We start from the raw sequence: 23,772 nt of genomic DNA, 5'->3' as shown, positions 1-23,772 counted from the left end.
CTAGCAATGAACAAGCTGAGGGAGAAATCAAGAAACGAATCCCCTTTACAATTGCAACTAAAAGAATAAAATACCTAGGAATAAATTTAACTAAAGAGACAAAAAACGTATATAAAGAAAACTACAAAAAACTGTTAAAAGAAATCACAGAAGACCTAAATAGATGGAAGGGCATACCGTGTTCATGGATTGGAAGACTAAATATAGTTAAGATGTCAATCCTACCTAAATTGATTTACAGATTCAATGCAATACCAATCAAAATCCCAACAACTTATTTTTCAGAATTAGAAAAACCAATAAGCAAATTTATCTGGAAGGGCAGGGTGCCCCGAATTGCTAAAAACATCTTGAGGAAAAAAAACAAAGCTGGAGGTCTCGCGCTGCCTGACTTTAAGGCATATTGTGTAGCCACAGTGGTCAAAACAGCATGGTATTGGCATAAAGATAGATATATCGACCAATGGAATCAAATAGAGTGCTCAGATATAGACCCTCTCATCTATGGACATTTGATCTTTGATAAGGCAGTCAAGCCAACTCACCTGGGACAGAGCAGTCTCTTCAATAAATGGTGCCTAGAGAACTGGATATCCATATGCAAAAGAATGAAAGAAGACCCATATCTCACACCCTATACAAAAGTTAACTCAAAATGGATCAAAGATCTAAACATTAGGTCTAAGACCATAAAACAGTTAGAGGAAAATGTAGGGAGATATCTTATGAAACTTACAATTGGAGGCGGTTTTATGGACCTTAAACCTAAAGCAAGAGCACTGAAGAAGAGAATAAATAAATGGGAGCTCCTCAAAATTAAACACTTTTGTGCATCAAAGAACTTCATCAAGAAAGTAGAAAGACAGCCTACACAATGGGAGACAATATTTGGAAATGACATATCAGATAAAGGTCTAGTATCCAGAATTTATAAAGAGATTGTTCAACTCAACAACAAAAAGACAGCCAATCCAATTACAAAATGGGAAAAAGACTTGAACAGACACCTGTCAGAAGAGGAAATACAAATGGCCAAAAGGCACATGAAGAGATGCTCAATGTCCTTGGCCATTAGAGAAATGCAAATCAAAACCACAATGAGATATCATCTCACACCCACCAGAATGGCCATTATCAACAAAACAGAAAATGACAAGTGCTGGAGAGGATGCGGAGAAAGAGGCACACTTATCTACTGTTGGTGGGAATGTCAAATGGTGCAACCACTGTGGAAGGCAGTTTGGCGGTTCCTCAAAAAACTGAATATAGAATTGCCATACGACCCAGCAATACCATTGCTGGGTATGGACTCAAAGGACTTAAGGGCAAAGACACAAACGGACATTTGCACACCAATGTTTATAGCAGCATTATTTACAATTGCAAAGAGATGGAAACAGCCAAAATCTCCATCAACAGACGAGTGGCTATACAAACTGTGGTATATACATACGATGGAATATTATGCAGCTTTAAGACAGGATAAACTTATGAAGCATGTAATAACATGGATGGACCTAGAGAACATTATGCTGAGTGAGTCTAGCCAAAAACTAAAGGACAAATACTGTATGGTCCCACTAATATGAACCGACATTCGAGAATAAACTTGGAATATGTCATTGGTAACGGAGTCCAGCAGGAGTTAGAAACAGGGTAAGATAATGGGTAATTGGAGCTGAAGGGATACAGACTGTGCAGCAGGACTAGATACAAAAACTCAAAAATGGAAAGCACAATAATACCTAATTGTAAAGTAATCATGTTAAAACACTGAATGAAGCTACATCTGAGCTATAGGGTTTTTTTTTTTTTTTACTATTATTATTACTTTTATTTTTTTTCTCTATATTAACATTCTATATCTTTTTCTGTTGTGTTGCTAGTTCTTCTAAACCGATGCAAATGTACTGAGAAACGATGATCATGTATCTATGTGATGATGTTGAGAATTACTGAATGCATATGTAGAATGGTATGATTTCTAAAAAAAAAAAAAAAAAAACAAAAAACAATAATCCCGTAGATGTTTATAGCAATTTCTTTGTTGAATTTTCGCTTTGTTACCTTATTTGAACTTGACAACCTTATGAGGTGTGCAGAGTAGATGTCATCATCCTCCGTTTTAAAATAACAGCATTGTTGAGATATAATTCACTGTTGCACTCCTCCACAGAAACATATGGAGCCCCCACCCAGAATTTGGTTTGGATGCTGAGACTTATATGCCACACACACAAACACCAAAAGGGTGTGGAATGAAGGTTTATCACTCACATGATAAGGCTTTTTGGGGAGAGCTGGACAGCTCCCAAACAGCTCTTAAAATGACTTGAGAGAGCAAGGAAAGGAAACTGGCTTAGAATTTGTATGGTGGTTAGGGGGTGGGACCATTCCTACCATTTCCACTGTTGCCAAATGAAAACGTGATGGTATTTATGGATTTGTTCCCGGGAAAATGGAAAATGAGCTTTTTAAGAGGGAGAGGGAGAGGACCCATATGTATTTATAAAAGCTTAATAATAATGATGTAACTTTCTGTGAAACAGAAGAATGACATTGGGAAGCTAGTTTGTCATAATAAAAAATGCTTGATTTGGAACATCTGAGAATGAGATGGTGCTGCGAGAATCAGGTGTCAGTTTTATCAGTAGTGGAAGACACAGGCTTGGATCTCAAAAAGAGAAGAGCAGACATCCAGTCTTGGGAGTTGTGTAAATTAGAGCTGACATTTAAAGAAGTGAGAGTAGATGTTGTCTCCAGATTGAAATATATATTCTGTGGATTCTGAACTGGTTGCCGGTAGATGCCATCCGTCTATTCATGTCCTCTGAAGAAATTTATGGTAATTATCATTTTAGACCAATGAAGATCATTCCAAACCTGAAAAATCAGTGAAACCAAATATACATTTTGAATGATTCATTTTGTCATGCATCTGCTGGCATGAAACCTATTATTTTTTCTTTCCTTCTAATTTTATTGGTTGGGAAATGATAAATGTTTAAAATGGATGCAAGTTGTTTAAATGTTTATTAATGCATCTCCAGGAAACATTTCTTTTTCCTCTGAATGATATCTAGGAAACTGTATTTTCTTTCCTATTGTTTTATTTTTAAAATTTATTTTAAAAATATTTTTATTATAAATGACAAACATACAAACATTCGTGACATGTTTACAATCAGTGGCTCTCAGTATCATCGCATAGTTGTGTATTCAACACCATGATCATTTTTTTGAACATTTGCATCTCTCCAGCAAAAAAAGAGAAAAAACTCATGCATGCCATACCCCTTACCACTCCCTTTCATTGACCACTTTTTCTATTGTTTTAAATCCTAGTTCTGGTTTTAAAGTAAAATCAAATAGAACTTAACATTTGAGTGCCTTCAAATTTGCTTGGTTACCATTTGTGATTCTTTGTAGAGTTCAAAGTGTTTTGTCTCTTAAATAATATTTTCTGCCTTCTGTACTCAGGATGTCTAAAATAGATAGTGCTAATAATAATTTAATTTTGCATTTCTAAATACCATTCTTTATACTGAATAAACTCTTACTTTTTAAGATAGTTCCCTTGCAATATAGGAGTTAGGTTAATTGGCGGATTTTCTGAATTCTCAGAACAGACGATTTAACCTATGTGTTTAGTGTTTTATGGTCTCTAGCATTCAGTTTCTATGTAGATGAGTTTCCCTGTTTTCTTATTTGTTCCCTAGCTTTGTTACATCACAGGAGGACCTGGATCTTTTTATATGAGATCTTGAGTGTAATCTTGAACTCTTTAGCTCTGTTTAAACAGAATCCTCGTTTTGAAGCATGTTCTAGTCTACATAGAGTCACCTTGTTTTGTGCATGTGGCCAATATTTCCAGTACTTTGATCTTTGTTAGGTTGGATAAAACTACAGGACATAGTCTAAGCCTTGTTTATTGCTTTTCTGTAGGCCCTAATGGCTACACTAGCTAAAGAAAACAGAGATTTTGGTGTTATAAGGCTGGATGACGTTCTCTAAAAGTCTGTTTTTAGTACATTACACAAGTTTCTGTTCTTAGTCCCCGAGTACTCAGTCACCATAATTCCTTCTAGCTTTGAAATCTATAGATAGAAAATGAAAACCAACTGTAGCCTTGTGAAATGAGGGCTAATAGCAGAACAGATCTTGTAAGATTGATAACTTTTTTCTAGATGCATATTGTGGGTGGGAGGGGTATCCCCGTGTGTTCATGTGGTCTTTTTACATAGTTAGCTTTTCATTTTTTAAGGAAGGAAAGTGGCCATGGTCAACTTGTTATGTATCAGTGGTAAACTTCCCTATTAGTCATTCCCAAAGACACAAAATAGCACCAGGTTCAGCCTTTATATTTTTATTGCTTATGCACTGAAAATAATAACCTTTATTACTTAGACACTGAAAACAATAACCATGTTGACTGTGGGACTTCAACATGTATTTAACATTGCATAACGGAGTGCTTCCTCAGAAAGTAAACATTCAGCTGTACCAGGGAACCCTTTAACCATATTCTCATTTGCATCTTTGGGTATACGAGGTGGGAAAATCCTTTTAAGCAGTGCAATGCTCACTCACCATCTCTCTAGCAAAGAGTAGAGGTGGGCAGAAGTCAAAATCGACACAGCAATTCTGTGTTCCCTTGTGGTTTGCTGTCAGCAAGCTGTTACCCATACATGCAAAAGGTTGTTTGAAGTGGGCTTGCACGTGTTTCCATAGCAGCAGTCATCTTAATGATTTCCACTCATTTTTGGACTTTTTTTTTCCTTCTCTATTCCTCGCTGGTGCAGGATTAAACAAACAGCATATTTGGGTCAAGGAAAGAGATGCTTCTAATATAAATGCTAGGCTAAGCATTCTGGGAGAGTGATTTCTTGCAGCAGATGAACCTTCTTTGTGCCTCCCAGCAGCATCTGCAGCAGAGTGGCTGTCTGGCACTGTCTTTTTCATTTGGGCAGGTTGTGAGATTCAGAACAACCCCAACAAATCATTGGACCCAGCGGTTTTCCAGTAACCACATGTAAATCTTCTGCTCATTTGTTCTTTGGTATTAATAGTGAAGCAATCTACTGGAAAAATGGTACTTCAGAGATTTTGGTGCATCTGAGGTGTGTCATCTTGTTTCTGCACCACCCCTCCTGTTTTACAGTTGGAGCCTGGATTTTTGTCAGGCTGTTGTTGGGAGGAGAGGATTCTAGTATAACAGCTCGGAGCTTCCCTTCTGTCAAGGTACCGGTAACTGCTTGTCTTGAAGATGGTACAGTGGGAGCCTGTTTCTAAGGAGCCAAGGAAGATGATGTGGAAATGGAGTAGAGATTGCTAGAAATCTGAACATCTATACCTTGGGGATGGGTTGCACTACTAGTGTGATTCTGTTTAAAGGCATCCGCACCGTATTTGAAAGAAACTGTGCTTATATGTGCAAACAGCCAGGAGAAAATAATGCCCTTGAATATACAGCATACAATTGGACAAAAGAAGATTCAGAACTGTTGATCTCCTCTCTGGTAAATGCTGTCTTGCTTAATAATTAACAAATAGTTTAATGGTGCTAGAAAAAAACTAGTTTTCATTTGTAAAGCAAATGTATTTATTTCAGTGTACTTTTGTATATATAGTCTTTGTGCATAAATGGTAATTAGTGGCTTTTTGTTTAAAATGAGGTGCCTGTGTGTATGTGTGAGAATGCCATGTATTAAATTAAAGTTAAGCACATACAGAGAGAGGAGCTTGAAAGTAAGATATTTTATTACAGAATAGTTTTCTAAGTTAGCTTGATGAACTTACAGGTTTTTGACTTGGTCCAGAAATAATACTTGGCAAAGTGTGTATTTAGGGTATATATTTGAACCCTCTACAGGTGACCTGTAATGGGGAATTATTCAGTCCCTTTACATCTTATTCTTTCACATGGCTTGATTTTCTTTTCCAATGACTTGTGGTCAGTCCTTCAATTCAGGAAACAAAAATTTTAAGGAAGCATGAAAGAAAAGTGTAATGGGTGAAAGAAAAATGTTCATAGTATTAATGCTTTTAAATCCAGATAATTACAGTGTTTTCTGGTGAAGGCTCTGAGAGTAAAAGGAAGCTTAGTTTGGCAGGACGCTTCTGTATTCTTTTCTGCCTTTAAAATGCATGAAGAGGTATAAAATCTTACATGGGTGTGCCTCTGATGCCCTTCTCACAAATAACCAGACTTAACGAGGAAGCCACATACTGATTTCCTCCTCTCTTAGGATGCTTTGCCTTTTTTCCCTTCTCCTGTTCTTATCACAGTTTTTGTCAAAATGAGTGAGAATAATAAATGTGAGAGTTTCTGTGTATGAGTGTTGACGGTAGGTACTTGGTAAGGTTGCCATGAGGAAACACTGAAACATTTCCTGGTTGCCAGGCTGCCATTTGAGACTGAGAGGGAGGTTAAACCAGCCATATGTACCCTGGGATTCTTTCAGGTTGCTTCTGCCTTGCAGGAGCCTGGAGAGAGGGTGCATTTGGTTGAGGGGCTTGTGTGACATTAGCACTTAGTTAGAAAAGGAGAGCATTGTTGGATGCATTTTGAAGGCAGTGTTATATGTGGAGATGGAACTTAAGTGATGCTATATTAACTGTTAAATATTTAAACTCTGATGTATTTTGGAACATGCTTTTGAGAATAGCTTGTATGAATGATGAGAAGGACTAGTTTACAGCATTCTGACCCAGTAGACAGTGTTATCCATAATCCTGACAGCCCAGAGGACCTACTCTGGCCACTAATTGCAGTGTCCCTCATGTGCTACAAGATCTGCTCCAGATTGACTTGTCTTGGTTAATCTGCCTTTAAGAGACTGCTTATTTTTATTTATTTTCATTTTTTGTATGAGGGAGTGATAATCTGCCAGAGCTCTAGGGCTGATTTCTGAAGCTCTGTTCCTATGCATTGTGTCTGCTGCTCTCTGCCTACCATCCTCTCCTATATCTGCAGGCAGAGGAAGGCGACATCACTGTGAAGTGCAGGTGGCAAAGGTGCTGCTGCTGAGTGGGAGGGCATACCCCACTCAGACACTTATCCTCGTCTCCTACATTCTCTCCTCATGCAGCAGCCAGAGTGACCCTTTGAGTGACCCTTTTACCCTGCTCAAAGCCCTGTCAAAACCTCTAGTCAAATCCTGAATCCTCACAATGGCCAGCAGTGCCCTCCCAACCTGGCCCCAGCACCACCTACCACTCTCTGCCTTTCCTCTGTTTTCTCTCTCTCTGATCACCTCATTCCTCACTTTGCTGTGATGGACAAGTTGCCCTGCCCTTCTTCTCTCTTCCTGGAATGGTTTTTACCCAGGTGTTCACATGGTTTATTCCCTGACCTCCTTCAGGTTTTGATCAAATTTTACCTTCTCAGTGAAGCTTCCTTTACTACCCTGTTTATTCTTGTGGTACCCTCAGCATGTTCTTTCTTGCTTCCCTGTCATGTTTTTTTTTTGTCCCTGATATCTATCTCTGTCTGACGTGCTATTAGTCAAGAATAATAACATAAGGAGTAGTAATTATAAGTAGTAACTGTACTTATAGTAGCTATAAATATGACATGACTAAGTTTTATGATGGCAGGGATTTTTGTCTCTTTTATTCACTACTCTGTCCCTGACAACTAGAACAGTGCCTGGTTCATAGTAAGTGCTCAGCAAATGACTCAGTACAGATGAAATGGCTTCATTGTCCTGAACTTGAACATGGAGAAGTAGCCAATTGATAGGTCATAACACTTATTCTGAAACCAAAGGCTTTTGGGGGGCAGGGGTGTTTCTCACAAACAATAGGTGACTCATTTTTTATAATCTCTCCCACTATATTAACCCACACAATCCCCTAGAGTTATTCTTTCCAAACCTTTTGTCCTGAGGCCATACCAAGAAGTAGTGTGATTCAAGGCTGAAGGTTCCATGAGTTTTCTGTGGCCATGAATGATAATTGATTACACTATCTTTGGATATTTTTCAGCCTAACTATATTGGGCCCTATTCCATGGTATAGAAATTCGCGAACCTTACTGTCCTTTGGTTTGAGCCACCCACACTTTTTTTTTTCACACACATACAGTCCGTCCAAATTATGTAATCAGTGGCTCAAAATATCACATAGTTGTGCACTCATCACCGTGTTCATTTTTAGAACATTTGCATCATTCTAGAAAAAGAAATAGAAAGAAAAAAGAAAAAACTCATATCTCGTATACCTCTTACCTCTCCTTCTCATTGACCACTAGTATTTTAATCTACCCGATTTAAAAAATATATTTTTATTGAGAAATATCCACACAAATAGAGTCCAACCATATTATACTCACAATATCATCACAGTTGTACATTCTTCACCATGATCATTTTTCAGAAATTTGTATCACTTCAGAAAAAGAAATAAAAAGAAGAAAGAACTCATACATCCCATACCCCTTACCCCTCCTCTCATTGACCCACAGTATGTCAATCTTACCATTTTTTACCATTTATCTCCTGCTATTATTTAGTTATCCTTTTTTCTTTTTTTTACTCATCTTTCCATATCCTAGATAAAAGGAGCATCAGACAGAAGATTTTCACAAATACACAGTCACATTGTGAAAGTTACATAGTTATATAGTTTTCTTCAAGAATCAAGGCTACAGGAACACACTTCAACAGTTTCAGGCATTCCTTCTAGCTACTCCAATACACCATGAACTAAAAAGGGCTATCTATATAATGTATAAGAATAACCCCCAGGATTACCTCTCAACTCTGAAATCTTTCAGCCACTGAGACTTTATATTGTCTCGTTTCTCTCTTCCTCCTTTTAGTCAAGAAGTCATGATGCCAGGTTCAGATTCATCCCTGGGAGTCAGGTCCCACGTTGCCGGGAAGATTTACACCCATGGGAGATATATACCATGTAGCGAGGAGGGCAGTGAGTTCACCTGCTGAGTTCTCTTAGAAAGGCCACATCCGAGCAACTAAAGAGCCAAACCCTTTCTTAAGGTATCCCTGCCCACCAACATTCCCTTGGGCCACATCCATGCAAAGGTAGGCTGATCTTTTCTTCAGGTAGATGTAGGTCCTTGTTAGGTTCCTCAGCTTTGATGGGTGGATGTCTGTCCTACCTCCAGCTCAGGTGGATACTGTTGCCTGTGGCTCTCTGCCTTGTGAGCACCGAAGAGCTGTATTTCACCTGTTCCCCAGAGAGAATAACCTCCACTTCTAGTCACTGAATACATTTTTGACCTCTATGGAGCAAAATATTATTCATGGAGTATAGCCTGAAGGGCTCAGGTCTACCCGTCTCTAGAGACTAAAGAACTCAAATATCTGCCCATCAGACAAGATGCACGTGCCTGGACTACCTTGTTTTGGCCTCTGTGGAATTGCTCCTCCTGAAATGAACTTTGTGTTTTTCTCTTGGCCTACACGGCAGGACATTATAAGAAATATCCTTATGACAGTGTCTCTGTCTAATAGAAGGGTGCTGTTGAGGGCACTATTATTTTACTTTTGGAACAATGAGAGGCCATATGGTAGAGGGATTATGATTGCCCAGTTTGGAGCCAGTCTTCAGAGTCTGAACTCCAGCTTCAGCCATGTAATTTTGGGTAATTTACTTTACTGCTCCCTTTCATCCTGTCATTTGTTGTTCTATGCTGATAATAGCAGTACCTACCTCATAGGGCAAATTAATGACTGACTAGGTCTAAAGCTCTTAGGACAGTGCCTGGCACATAAATAATTGCTGATTGTTGGCTATTATTATCATTATCATTATTTATATTTTTTAGTGTCTCCTTTATGAGGATCCTTGAAGAAACTTCTTTTCCTCAGTATTGGGAGTATTGAACTTTTCCTGAGGAACTACCTTGTTTTTATTTTATGTATATTATGATTCATGTAACTGATCTCAGGTATCTAGTCAGTTGCCTGTCAGAAAAATTAGTTCCAAACCTGTGACCAAAACCTAACAGATATTTAAGGTCATACAACATTAATTTAAAAAATATTACCCTTAAACTTCTTCTTATTTTCCTCTATTACCACTTTAACACAGCTTAGTTTTCCTTGTTTGCTTATTAAAATACTTTTTTTTGTTTACTAAAATACTTTTAATCTTTTTTTGTATGTATTTATGTAAGTTAGTGTAAATCCTTTTGGAACAAGGTAGGGTCTAAATTAATAAGCTAATAAAGATGAAAAAACATCTTTTTATATTCATTAAGAATGACTCTGAGGTGAAAAACAGATGTTTTGAGTACAAACTTCAGCTTTGTGTAAACTGGGATTGTGCACTCTTGTACAGGACGGTGCTTTTTATATTCATATCAGGTGAATCATCCCCATGGTAGATGTGCATAGTGGGAAATGGGATTATCTTGCAATTGTGGACCAAATGTGAGTTTCAAATATGCCATACTTAAATTTTGACCAGTAGAATTGTGCTAATAATTCAACCATAGTGAAGTAGTCGGGCCCAATCAGGATGGACAGGTAGCAAGTATGGCTGGATGGAGTTTATTCCTGAGTATAGATTTTTTTAAAAAAAGGATTTTCTATTTTATGCTTAATTAAATATATTAGTTTAACTTATTCAAAGAAGCAAAATTGAGTACTTATTTGTCTTATACGTACCTCATGCTGATCAATTGTGCCCCTGGAGCTTCTTGAATGCTTATTTGTGCTGTGTGCTGGGCATGCAGAAAGCTCGCATTGCAGTCTGAGGGAGGTTGACATACAGGAATGCATAGGGAACTGTTAGAAGACAGGAAGGCACACTCAACTTGGAGAACTTTCAGGAGGAGGAAAAGCTTGAACTGAAACTAGCACCTTATAAATTTCATTTTTCCTTTTCTGTAAAGGTTTGTGTTGGAGCAAGCCTTTATTGACTAGACCGTGATCTATTTTTTCTCATAGCTGGTAATGTCATATTTTACTCGCAACATTTCTGTGGAAAAATTGAGGAGCTGTTGGATTTTTCTAGATATGTTCTGCGTTTTTTTTTTATTAATTAAAAAAAATTAACAAACAAAACATTTAGAAATCATTCCATTCTACATATATAATCAGTAATTCTTAATATCATCACATAGTTGCATATTCATCATTTCTTAGTACATTTGCATCGATTTAGAAAAAGAAATAAAAAGACAACAGAAAAAGAAATAAAATGATAATAGAGAAAAAAAAACTATACGTACCATACCCCTTACCCCATATGTTCTGGTTTTGCTTCATTATAACTGAAGTGGAATAAGTTGCTCAGTTACCATAACTTTAACAGCTAGGATCTGTCTTGTCTCTGTGTCTTTAGTTCATTCCATGGGACCCTGAATAGATGATTCACCAAGTTCTCAAGGGGCTCTATTTAATCAGGTACATGAGAAAGGAAATCCTTAGTTTGACCCATTACATTCTTGGATCTGTAAACCCAGGAATCCTTTGGTGGCAGACCCCTAAATACTGTCTCTAGTGTTTTTGCAGGTTTGAAAACTGTAGAGCAAGATATGATTGATAAATAGAGAAGTGTTGCCCAGTTGGCTTCAATTCTAATAATAATTAGCATTATATGTAGTGATTCTCCAAGTACTGGGATTTGGAGTTGTGGAGGAAGCAAATGAAAGAAAGTGAGTGGTTCAATTAGGACTTCAAATGAGAAAATAGTTATTTTACCTTTGGAAAGAGAAAATCTCTCTGTGGTCATTTTCCTTAGAAGTGTAATCAGGAATGAAACTTTGCAAATATTCTATTGGCCCCAACTACAATAAATGTAGCCCAATATTGTTTTTTAAACAGTGACAGTGTCATGGTTAGGGACAGGTGTCAACTTGGCCAAGTTGTGGTACCTGTTCATCTGATTGGGCAAGCGCTGGCCTGTCTGTTGCAATGAGGACATTTCATAGGATTAGGTCATGATCACATCAGCTACATCCACAGCTGATTCCATTTGTAATCAGCCAAAGGGGAGTGTCTTCTGCAATTAGTGATGCTAAATGCAATCATGGGAAGCCTTTTAAGGAGGACTCAGAGGAGACAGGTTCCATTCCTGCTTTGGCTGGTGAGCCTCTCCTGTGGAGTTCATCCAGGCCATCCATCGGAGTCATCGGCTTCGCAGCCTGCCCTGTGGATTTTGGACTCTGCGTTCCTACGGTCACGTGAGACACTTTCATAAATTTTATATTTGCAAGTGTTCCCTGTTGATTCTGTTTCTCTAGAGAACCCTAACTAATGCAGACAGTAAGCGCTTTTATGAAAGTTTTTTTCCGGTTCTCAAGGGAGAACATTTAGTTTTTGTTTACTGAAAGATATACCTTATGCACTATCTAACACTTAAAAAAAAAGTAATTGTATATTTTAGAATTTCCATAGTAGCTGATCAACTCTACTCCATTAAAAATATATAATTTATCTGTATTATGACTTCGTGCAGATTTTTTTCCCAAAGTGCATAGTTTATTATATAGATTACTGCAAGTTGAACATGAATGATAGTTTTTTTTTTTTGGCTTTTATAAAGGAGATTTATTAAGTTACAAGTTTACAGTTCTAAGAACATGAATATATCCAAATTAAGGAATCAAAAAGAGGATGCAATCACTTAAGAAAGGCTGATCTTGTTTACAATCAAATTTATACAGCATCATGTGCTGGCTAGCAATCTTGACCATGGGTGGTAGCAGGTACGGCTGGTCTTGATAAGGGAAATCATGGACATTTTCACAATTTGGAAGCAATCTAAATTAGTCCGAGGTATGATTTTTTTTCTTTGAGTAATGTAGTCTTCAAAGTATAGATAGCTTCTCTCTTTTCCTTACAGGCTGAGTTGTAGATATATGGAACATTCTGGGTTCCATCTTTGCTTCTATGCTTTTGGCCTAAGTTCTACCAGCCCCAGTTTTCCATGGCAACAAAACAAGCACCAACTTGGCTTTGAAAGTCCCTTAAACCCCAAATCTTTCTTTTACTCCCATTTTCTAACTTCCTTCCATGAATCACTGGGATACACTTGGCCAATCCCAAGGAGGGCTGGACTGCTGAATTTTTCCTTTGAGAAGACTAATTAAGGCATCCCAGCATTTTCCTCATCACTGCCTTACTGGTTTGAAGCTATTATGTACTCCCAGAAAAGCCACGTCCTTTAATCCTCATTCATTATTGCTGGGTAGGACCTTTTTGATGGTTTCCATGAAGGTATGACCCTCCCAATTGTGGGTGGTAACTTTTGATTAGATGGTTTCCATGGAGATGTGTCTCCACCCATTCAAGGTGGGGTTGCTTACTGGAGCCCTTTAAGACAGAACGTTTTGGAAAAATCTTTAGAGCCACAAGAACCGACAGTGTAACCAGAACCAGCAGAGTCCACACGGCCAGAAACCCTTGGAGAAGGAAAACACCCCTGGGGGAGTTCATGAAACAAGTAGCCAGAAGAGAAAGTTAGCAGATGTCCATGTGCTCTCCCAGCTGATAGAGAAACTCCCCTTTCTTTAGTGAAGGTACCTTTTGCTGGTGCCTTCATTTGGACATTTTCATGGCCTTGGAACTGTAAACTTGCAACTTAATAAACTCCCCTTTATAAAAGCCATTCTATATCTGGTATATCGCATTCCAGCAGCTTAGACTAGTACACTGCCCAGTTTTACAGCCATAATATAACAATATTCCTTCACTCCCCTAAAGCCACCAGACCACACTCTGTGTAAGGTTAGCAGTTTTCTCCACCCTTAGCCAATTCAGGGTTCTTAGAGGAATGGATGCGAAAGAGTAAATTCAAAGGCATATCCCTCTGACTCCAATAGTGTGTCATCAGCTTTTGGTGACTGCAACAACAACCTCTGGGAAAAGAGAGAAGCCCTTAAGGCCTCATCTCATCTTTCTCCTTGATTCTGGAATTAAACCTGATTTAGATCATGAAAAGAGAGCAGGGAGGGACATTGTCTCCCTATTTGCCATCTGTCTTACCTGAGCCCATTTCATTCTATAGCTACTGACTATCAGACTCTTCCCTGAGGGGTGATGTGCTTTCTGTGGTCAGTAGGAGCTTGGTATAGATTTTAAGTATACAGTCTAGTCAATAACCCATACCCCTACCCAGATACAAAATATTTCTATCACAAGAAAGTCACCTCATGCCTCTTCCCAGTAAACCCTTCCCTGTATCTCCTAGAAACAACCACTGTATCACCATAGATTGTTTTTTCTATTCTAGAATTTAATGTAGATGGAATCGTTTGCTTGTCTTCTTTTGCTCAGCGTAATGTCTTGAGATTAATCCATGTTATTGTATGTGTTTGTTCATGTTTATTGCTGAGTAGTATTTTATGAGTATACCACGCTCAACCTATTCTCCTCTTGATGGACACATGGGGTCCTTTCAGTATTTTCAACTATTTGTCTTGAAATAATTTCAGGCTTGCAAAAAAGTTGCCAAAATAGTACTGACAATTCTGTCTCTCTTTTATCCAGCTACCCCCAAAGTTAATGTAGTATATAACCATACTCTCAAAACTATGAAATTAACAGATGTTACTTAGTTTTTGTTGATTGACCTACTAATGCCTTTTCTGATCCAGAATTCCAACAAAGTATCCCATATTGCATTTGTCACATGTCTTTATTCTTCTCCAATATTGGGACAGTTTCTCAGTATTTTTCATCTTTCGTGAAGAGAACTAACCAGTTATTTTTTAGAAAGTCTCAGTTTTTAGTCTCAGTTTATGTTTGTGTGATGTTTCCTCATGCTTAAATTTAGATTATGCCATTTTGGCCAACATACCATGGAAGTGATGTATGCCCTTCTTGAGGCACAGATGTCAATAGGTCTCATCAACTGGTGGTGTTTTTGTTATTATAAATAGTGCTGATATGAAAATTTTTATAAAAGGCTTTTGGTGGACATATGCTTTCATTTCTCTTGGTTAAATACCTGGGAGTGAAATTGCTGGGTCATATGGGAAATGTGTGTTTAAGTCTTCTTAAAAAATTGCCAATAGTTATCAGAAGTGGTTGTATAATTTTATGTTCCCACTCAGCAATGTAGGAGAATTTCTGTTGCCCACCAATCTTGAAAACAGTATGATCCGCTTTTTTTTTTCCCATGGGCAGGCACTGGGAATCGAACCCAGGTCTCCGGCATGGCAGGCAAGAATTCTGCCTGCTGAGCCACCATGGCCTGCCCTGATCCATCTTTTTACCTCTAGCTATTCAAGTGGGTATGTAGTAATATCTTATGGTGGGTGGTTTTAATTTGCATTTTACTGACAGCTAATGATGTTGAGCATCTTTTCATATTTTTCATATTTACAAGTCTTTTGTGAGATTATGTGTTAGGAATATTTTCTCCCAGTTTGTTGGCTTGTGTGTTTATTTTCTTAATGATATCTTTGATGACCAGAAGTTTTAAATTTTACTTGAAGCCCAATTTATAGAATTCTTTATATGGCTAGTGTTTTCTCTAAGAAATATCTGCCTTCTTTTATGGAAGTTTTGAAGTATGAGGTTGACTTCAAAATATTTATGAATCTCTAGAAATGCCCTATATTCCATTTAATATAACCGACTTAGAGTTTTTTTTTTTTTTTTTTTTAACATGGGCAGACACCAGGAAACGAACCCTGGTCTCTGGCATGACAGGCGAGAACTCTGCCTGCTGAGCTGCCATGACCTGCCCATGACTTAGAGATTTTATGCAGAATATTTGGAAACTGTTTATAGCTTTTTTTTTAATGTGTAGTATGTGTGTGACGTCTTGTATCATTTTATCCATGTAAGTTAATATTTCATTGTTTTGTTTGTTTACCTTCTTAAAGCTTTGAAGTTTTTCATGGTTCTATTACAGTATTTGCTAAATGTCTTCAACACATTCTCAGCATTTATTACTGTATAGAATTTTATCAGATCAGTTTAGTCTTCCTAGGCTGAACAGTCCTTCCTAATTTAAAAACACCCATGATGTAGGAAAGTCCTTTTATTTATTGCATATTTATTTAACAATCACTTACTTAATATGTGCACTGCATAAAAACAAAATTGAAGGTGATGTGGTTGGTCTCTCGCTCATGAGAGCCCCAGTTGTGCTTGTTCATGTCTCTTTGGGGTGGGGGTGGATGGGATGCAGTGGAGGTGAATAAGTGACATAATAAATTGTAAGTGTTAAGTGATAAAAGGTATAATACCTGTCAACTTGAGGGAAAGTGAAAGCTGAATGTTGATTATTTTAGTTGTTCTCTCATGACTTTTTCTTGTTCTGTTTTATGTGTCTGGAGATGTCAGGAGGAAAGCAGGAACCTGCTTGGTTCTCTGCTGTTGCAAAGCACCGGGGCCTGGCAGTCCCTTAGTTCCAAGTTGAAATAATTGGGCTATAGCTTTGTGGGTAGACTGTGTTTTCTATTTTATTTCTAATATCCTTCCTGATGATACTGTGAATGTTGTTGTCTGTTTTGATCACAACAGTAAATTGGGCTGATGTTTTCAAGGAACAGTCTGCTCTGATTCCTAGATCCATTTCCTGTGTCATAACTGAAATGCACAGCTCTATTGATGCTGCTTTTTGTGAATGCAGCCAACATGTTAGCAAGTGTACTGGATTTTCTCTGATGCTTTACTAAAATTTACTATCTAGTTTATCACTGGCATTAATTTATTTTAGCATTTATTAAACAATAATCATATAATAAACATTTATTGTAGAAAAAGCATGCTTGTGGCCACACAGAGATAACCTACTCAAGTAATATTTTGAGGAAAAAGCTTCTGGAGTTTCATCCATTTATAACACTGTTCATAAATATATATAACAAGAATCTTGTTGAATGTCTCGCAACTTGATTTAAAAAGACTCTGCAATATATCACAAACATCTTTCCATGTTAATAAATGTACATCTATATCTCATTCTTAATGGCTAATAGGTATAGGTTAAATAGATGTCACTGTATAGAGATTTTTTTAATGTCTCTCTATATAACACCTCTATACAGTGACATTTATTTAGCCTATATATATATAAATTTTAACCTATATCTGCAATTCCATTTTTTTTCCTGATTATAAATGTTGTGATAAACATTCTTTCAAGTTTAAATACTTGTTAAATTATTTTTTAGCACAAATTTCTAGAACAGGAATAGCTGGGTCAAACTGTAATTACTTTTTTAAAGGATTTTGATACATATAACTAGATTGCCCTCTAGAAAGATTATTTTGAGATTTTTAAAAATTGAAGTCAAGAGAGTTTATTTTCCTTCCTTTTGACTTAAATAGTTTGCCTTCGTTATTGCTCTTTATTAAGCTGTTGACAGGGTATGCGATCAAAAGAATGACACCCATTTTGGTTGCTGAATACTCAGGCAAACGACAGTCATACTGTGGTTTAAATTATTACTAATTTTGCCTCAACTCCTGAAAGCATGACTGCTAGCATTCTTTAGTATCCCAGGAGAATTCTGAAATGTTCCATTGTAGGGATTGGAATGTGTTTGTTCTGGGAGGTCTTCACCCTTTTAGAGTTGGTATAACTAGTTCGTAGACATTAAAAAGAAAGCAGCAGAAATATGAAACATAATTAAAGCTTCTATTGTTTTGCTAAAGATTTATTTTTAAAATTTTCAGAGTAGTTGATTTGTGTCTCTCCCATAGCCTTAGTGAGAAGCAATGGCTTTTTTTTTTTTGTTTTTTTTACATGGGCAGGCACCGGGAATCGAACCCGGGTCCTTTGGCATGGCAGGCAAGCATTCTTGCTGCTGAGTCACCATGGCCTGCCTGCTTTTTTGATTTTTATATGTAAAATTGTCTTTTTATATAGAATATTTAGAGACATCGGAGAAGAATAAAGAGGAAAAAGAAATTACCCGTAACCTTCCAGCGCAGAAATAATTACTGCTTAATGTGTAGTGTATTTTTTTCTAATATTTTTCTCTGCTTAAACAAATATAAAAAATGAGGTAATATCCTATAAACAATTTCGTATGCCTTTTCCACTTACCATTTTATATGAGATTTTTTCCTATGCCAGTAATATTCTACTAAAACATGATTTTAATATCGCGTGTAATGTTTCATTGTATGGATGTATCAGAATTTATTTAAAGTGCTTTTCTGTTGTTGTAAATTAAAGTTACAGAGGACATCCCCATTAAAAGTCTTTCTGTGGATCTGTAATTATTTTTATAAATTAGAATAAAAAATTTAAACTTGAGGCAAGAATGAATTGTTAAAGACCCTTTAATATATATTGCTTCATTGCTTGATGATTTATCCAAGTTTACATTCCCAATAGCAGTGAGTATTAGTGTATGCTTTATATACCCTCACTAACTCCAAATCCTTTGTCATATATGTTGTAGATGTTTCCCCATTTTGTCATTTGGCTTTTAATTTTGTTTAATTTTCTTTATGAAGCTTGTTTTACCTACAGAAGTTTAAATGTATGTGACAAGCATAACCATCTTTTCTCTGTGATATCTCCTATTGCTTTTATGCTTAGAAATTTTTTGCCAGATCCGAGATCAGATATTCACCAGTATTTTCTTTGGGGACTTTATTTGTTTGTTTGCTTATTTACTTTTTTTTCTTTTTGGCTGTTTGGTGCCTGGTTCAACAAACTCCTGCCTGTGGTCCACACCTGACCTTCCAACTGTGTTTTGTAAATAAAGTTTTATTGGAACATAGCCTCACTCATTTGTTTATGTATTCGTCTGTGGCTTCTTTCATTATTGCAGAGTTGAGTAGTTCTGACAAAGACCTATGGCCACAAAGCGTAAAATATTTACTAGCTGGGCTTTACAGAAAAAAGTTTGTTGACCCCTCCTTTAGTTGATCTATAATTATTTGTATATATAGTTTAGCTGAGGCCCTAACTTGATTCCCTTCCCGGTCCCAATACTAAATATTCCCAATTCCATTTGTCGAGTAATTCACTCCTCACATATTGATTTGAGATGCCGACTGCATTCTATTTTATGTTCTTTTGCTTTGTTTTAGCCCTTTCTGTACTGTTCCTCTCATCCCTTATCCAGCTGTTAGCTTAATTGCATTTCAGTAAAAAGGGAAACAGAAATTTGGGCAGATATAAATTCTATATTTTTAAATCAGAATATGCAGTATAAATAATAACTTTATAAGCCACTAAATAAAGTATTCCTATAAAGCATATTGGTTAAGATTTAGGACCTAAGGGTTAAGGTTTAAGTGTGGAATTAAGTATCTTTGTAAATTTGTTTCCTAAGGAAATAGCCTTCGTAAAGTAGATTAAGCTTGTCTTTATATGAATTCCCTGGTGCATTTTGATGAAAGAAAATTCCTGTGTGGCAGCTGCATCCTCAAGTAACCTTGATTTGAATCTACATTTTTTTATATATCCGGTCTCTGCTAACAAAAGGAGTTCTAGCAAAACTTAAGCAGAGGTGCTGCTGGAGTTTTCTAAAAAAATTATATTCATGTTTGCAGGAATTTTATCTGTATCTTTATAGGGTAACAGTAAATTTTAGTTTTTCTCTCATACATTATAGAAGTCTAAAGATAATTAATTTCCCTCTTTACTCTAGATTTTATATGTATGTGCAAATGTTTATATATATATGTGTAGATGTGTATGAATGTGTTGACTGTGTGTTTGTGTATGTGTGTATTTTTTGTCAATGCAGTACTAGAATATTGAATAAAGGATACTTTACTTATTTTTTTATCCAATGTCAATGAACAATCAAAGGCCTTCTTCTGAGATGCATTTCAAAAAACATGTGTTTCCCTGCCAAGGAAAATCACATATTCTAAAAAAAGTAAAGTAGACATGACTTGCCAATCTAAGATGAGACATGACATGGAGTTAGGTGGTGAAATAGGTTTTGTATCTTCTCTTCTTGCATTGATTCTGCCTTTGCAGAATCTCTGTGATAAGAGCTTGTTTTATAGAATTCTAGGATGTGGGTTTGATGGCAGGCTTATATGCCAAATAGTTTTCACTTGTGCATCATCTAAGGCAGTGCTTGCTTGTTCATATATTGTTTGGTATTCCCTATAAGTACTCTGAGCTTATGAAATAGGTAACAGAATCATTAAAGAATTCGTCTTATAAATTATTCTTATTTCTCTATACTTTATTAATGAAGAACAATCAGAAGAAAGTCCTGAAACTGTTTTTTTTCCCTCTCATCTTTTCTTTATTTCTCAAATATGTGTTGGATATTGGATAATTACAGGGTGGTATAATAGTGAATGTCACAGTCCTGCTCTCAGAAGGCCACTAGAGTTCCCAAGTGTGATACAGATAATTATAGGTATCATGAGAGAACCTAAGAAACAGCTAGCTCAGCTTTGGGAAAAGTCAGGGAAGGTAAAGGAGAAGAATTTAACCAGATGAGGGGGTAGGAGAGAAGCATTTCACCAGAGGGAATGAAGGCCTAGAGAGGGAGATCTGAGACCTCCTTGGTGCTGCTCCCAATTCACAAGTTTGGAGGAAACTTACTGGCCGGAGGAAAATGGTAGGGGTATGGCCAGTAAGAATAGAGAGGTAAGCAAAGACCGTATCATGGTAGGTCTTATTTGAACTTTGTTCCAATGTCAGAGAAGGGCCATTTACTGAAGTTTTTAAACAAGGAAGGATTTGTGTTTTAGAAAGACTACTCAGACTGAACAGTGGATAATGGGTTGGAAAAAGGGAAATTTGAAGATAGGAGCATTGGTGAGGAAGTGGTTGTAGAAAGATGATAGGTGAGGGTGGCCCGAATTAAGGTAGATGGTAGTGAGTTGGAAAGAAGTATCTGGAGTTCAGAGGTAGTTAAATGAGAGAATCAGCAGAACTGGTGAGGGAGAAAGGAAGAAGGAAGATTATTTAAATTTCTCCTTTTTGCACCTCCATGGTGCAGAACATTGCTGGGAAACAGTGCTGGAGGAACAGGGTGGTGGTGGTGGTGGTAGTGGTGTTGGGATGGAAATGATGATGTCAAGGAAGGCCCATGCTGTGTTTCTGATGCTGCTGCTGTAAAGGTGCCCTGCTTCGGTTGTCTTCCTGACACTGAAGGGAAACAAACAAACAAAAAAACCCCACAAAGAGCTTGTGTGCGATAAATAGTCTTCTACTACTATTATTGCCACCTATGCCTGAAGGAGGATGAAAATATACTGTCTCCATTTATATTATATTATCAACAGGAAGTAGTGGTGATCATGTATATATGGGACCAAAGCACTTCCAGCTTTGCTTGTTATGAAAGAATTTTAGGGAGCTGTTTGCATAAAGCTGTTTACTTAAGCTTCTCACTTAAAATCTTTTTATTCAAACTTAGTGGTTTCTGAATACAGATTATAAGTAGTTTCATACTAGTAAGTAAATGTCAAGCAGTATATTTAGATAATTATTCCAATAATACATACAAATTGAGTTCTTTAGTGGTAACATGGGAGTGAAGAAGAGAATCCTAGAATCATTGTTTTGTCTGTGTCTTAGGTAACTCAGAGTGAAAAACCTTTCCTTGCTGGGAGGTAACTGCCCATACTGCCAGGGATAAGGCTATGTTTAGCAAAATCCATCCTCCTTTGTACTCTCTCCTCCTTGATCTCCTGCTGGCCTCCTGTATTGCCTTGGCTTTTGGAACCTCCATTCTATAATGCCTCATCCTTTGGATAATGATTCATCACTGATGCTTCAGAATTCCATCCCCACTTCTCTTTCATTGTCAGAACTAATAGTTCCTGTGTGTGAATGATCTCAGCTAGGTGTTAGGCTCTTATCTGATTAAAAAATTCACACCCTGGAATAAATAGCTAAAAGACAAATCTGCCAAAAGATATTTGTACTTTAAAGAGGAGTTTAAGGGTGGCACTGGAGGTGCCAGGAAAGGTTTTGGAGCAGCTTTATCCTTCTTTTCCAAACTGTAGAATGAATGGAGTTTGTCTGAATTTGGGATTTTGTTTTTCTTACTGGAAGAAAATGCTTTTGCCTCATTTTTCTCCTTCCTTTTACACTAGGTGATTGTTCTCTGTATATGTTATCTAGAGTGAATTTCTAAAGTTTAATTGGTTATAGCATGAGTTTTTCGTGGGTGGCCTTCCTCACTTAATGTATCTTGCCACCTGCTCCTCCCCCCCAGCTCCCCTACCAAGCTCCTAGAAAGGTGAATTTAGGATTCTAGAACCTAGCATTTGAAAGGTCAGTTCCTACTCTTATGAATTGAAAATATCTGCAGATGGCATTGCTGGCCCTGAAATTCTGGGACCTTAGACAGGAACTAAGATTCTTCTTTCTCATGCAAATCCATGATTTGCTGGCGTTTTGGGGTCTATGTTCAGAACTGGTGGCTGTCTTTTAGGAAGGATGTAACCGGTCAGGAGAAAATCCGGGAACGGGCTATTCTAAGAATTGGTGCATGTTTATAACCTAATGTTGGTAGGTAGGAGCCGCTTCCACATATGCTGTCATCTAGAAGTCTAAGTCAGATATCCTCCTTTTCTTCTGATTTGAGGCCTTGGGAGGAATGGAATATGAAAGCCTGGCAGAGCAGTGAACATTTTAGCTGTTCTAGAAACGTGGACATTGTCTTGTCTTTGGTTTCTCTTTTCTGCTCACTCAAGTAGGATTTCACCAATTTTTGTTTGCCATATTATAAATGAGAGTGAGTTGATGGTTCTTTGGAACTTTAATATGAGAGTTGTCACTGAATTTCTGTTTTCACTTTTTGCCCTTAGAATTCAACCACCTTTAGACTGGACTGTTGTGTTACAGAGGATGCAGGCTGCTGTCCAAATCATATTCTCTTGTGGCTAGTGTTTTAAAACAAGTGGAAATTCTGATAGTTTGTGCAGATGCATGTTTATCTGAGAAAAGCTGGATACAATCCAAAGGCAAAGCAAGCAGTCATGGTCTTAATTTAAAAACAACCTCTAGCTGCATCAGAATTTTAAAACTTTTTTCAATTTTATAATTTTTAATCACTCTCTTCCCCTCCACCTTCCACCCCCCAAAAAAGAGGGGGAAAAAAAAAAACAATGAGAATAAGTTTAGGGCTGTTTATGTTGTATATTCTGCAACCCCAGACATGTAGGACTTGGCTCAAAGCAGCAATTAGAGAGTTCAGGAGAATGCCAGATGATCTTGAAACAAGCAAGATAAATTGTTGTTTAAGAAATCCTCCTGTTGGGAAATGAATTTTTTAAAAAAATTTAAACTATTTTTATATTCCTTATTTTAAAAAGTGTTGTTTTGGTGTTCTCTCCTTGGCCTCCTTGAAGTGTGACTCTGTGTGTGTGTGTCTTTGTAAACTGTTCCTGTGGCGCATGTTCTGAGCCACACCCACCCCCCTCTGAGCATGTCTTTTGAACAGCAAGATTAGTTATTTGGAAAGGCTGGTGAAGGAACTAAGAGAATAGTCACAATAGATTTTAGACAACGCTTAGGTCATTTATTTCCAAAATATGCAATGTATGGATCTCTGGTGTCAGTGTATATTCGAGTTTGGGTTGGGTCTTTTTATCATAAATGTAAAAGAGGGTGTTGATGGATATCTTTGACTTCTGATTCATCCTGTCATTTGTGGTTAGGTGATTTATGGAGCAAAACTGTGATTCTAAGCTTGCTTTCCCTTTACCCTCTCTTTCTCCCCTCAGGGATACAGTGACTGTCTTCCTCTGCCACTCACTCATTATGTGTTTGGGATTGCAAACTAATTTGATAATAGCCCAAACTGAAACATCTTTAGGAAGATAAACCTCATTGCTCAGGTCCATAGAGGATAACGGATGGCTTTGGAATCGTCTGCCATAAAGGCAGACGGTACCT

At 37.2% G+C, this 23,772-nt stretch overlaps 1 protein-coding gene and 1 long non-coding RNA gene across 5 annotated transcripts in view; one reads left to right on the top strand and one right to left on the bottom strand.

Moving 5' to 3' along the window:
- Nucleotides 1-14,166, bottom strand: part of LOC143681499 (uncharacterized) — a 49,786-nt gene extending 35,620 nt beyond the window's left edge. The window contains exons 1-2 of one of the 2 annotated variants that reach the window (XR_013174679.1): nucleotides 14,126-14,166; nucleotides 10,638-10,757 (exon numbers count right to left, since the gene is read on the bottom strand). This is a non-coding gene — a long non-coding RNA (uncharacterized LOC143681499). Of the gene's footprint in view, nucleotides 1-10,637; nucleotides 10,758-13,961 lie in introns of both variants that reach the window. The other variant, XR_013174680.1, reaches the window with a different exon arrangement.
- The window catches only part of DOCK9 (dedicator of cytokinesis 9), a 341,474-nt gene that overhangs the window by 73,180 nt on the left and 244,522 nt on the right, over nucleotides 1-23,772 (top strand). The window lies entirely within an intron of this gene.

The sequence above is a fragment of the Tamandua tetradactyla genome, chromosome 4, assembly GCF_023851605.1.
Source record: "Tamandua tetradactyla isolate mTamTet1 chromosome 4, mTamTet1.pri, whole genome shotgun sequence".
NCBI lineage: Eukaryota > Metazoa > Chordata > Mammalia > Pilosa > Myrmecophagidae > Tamandua > Tamandua tetradactyla.
The sequence above is the reverse complement of the archived record's forward strand: the minus strand, read 5'-3'. Positions and strand labels throughout refer to the sequence as shown.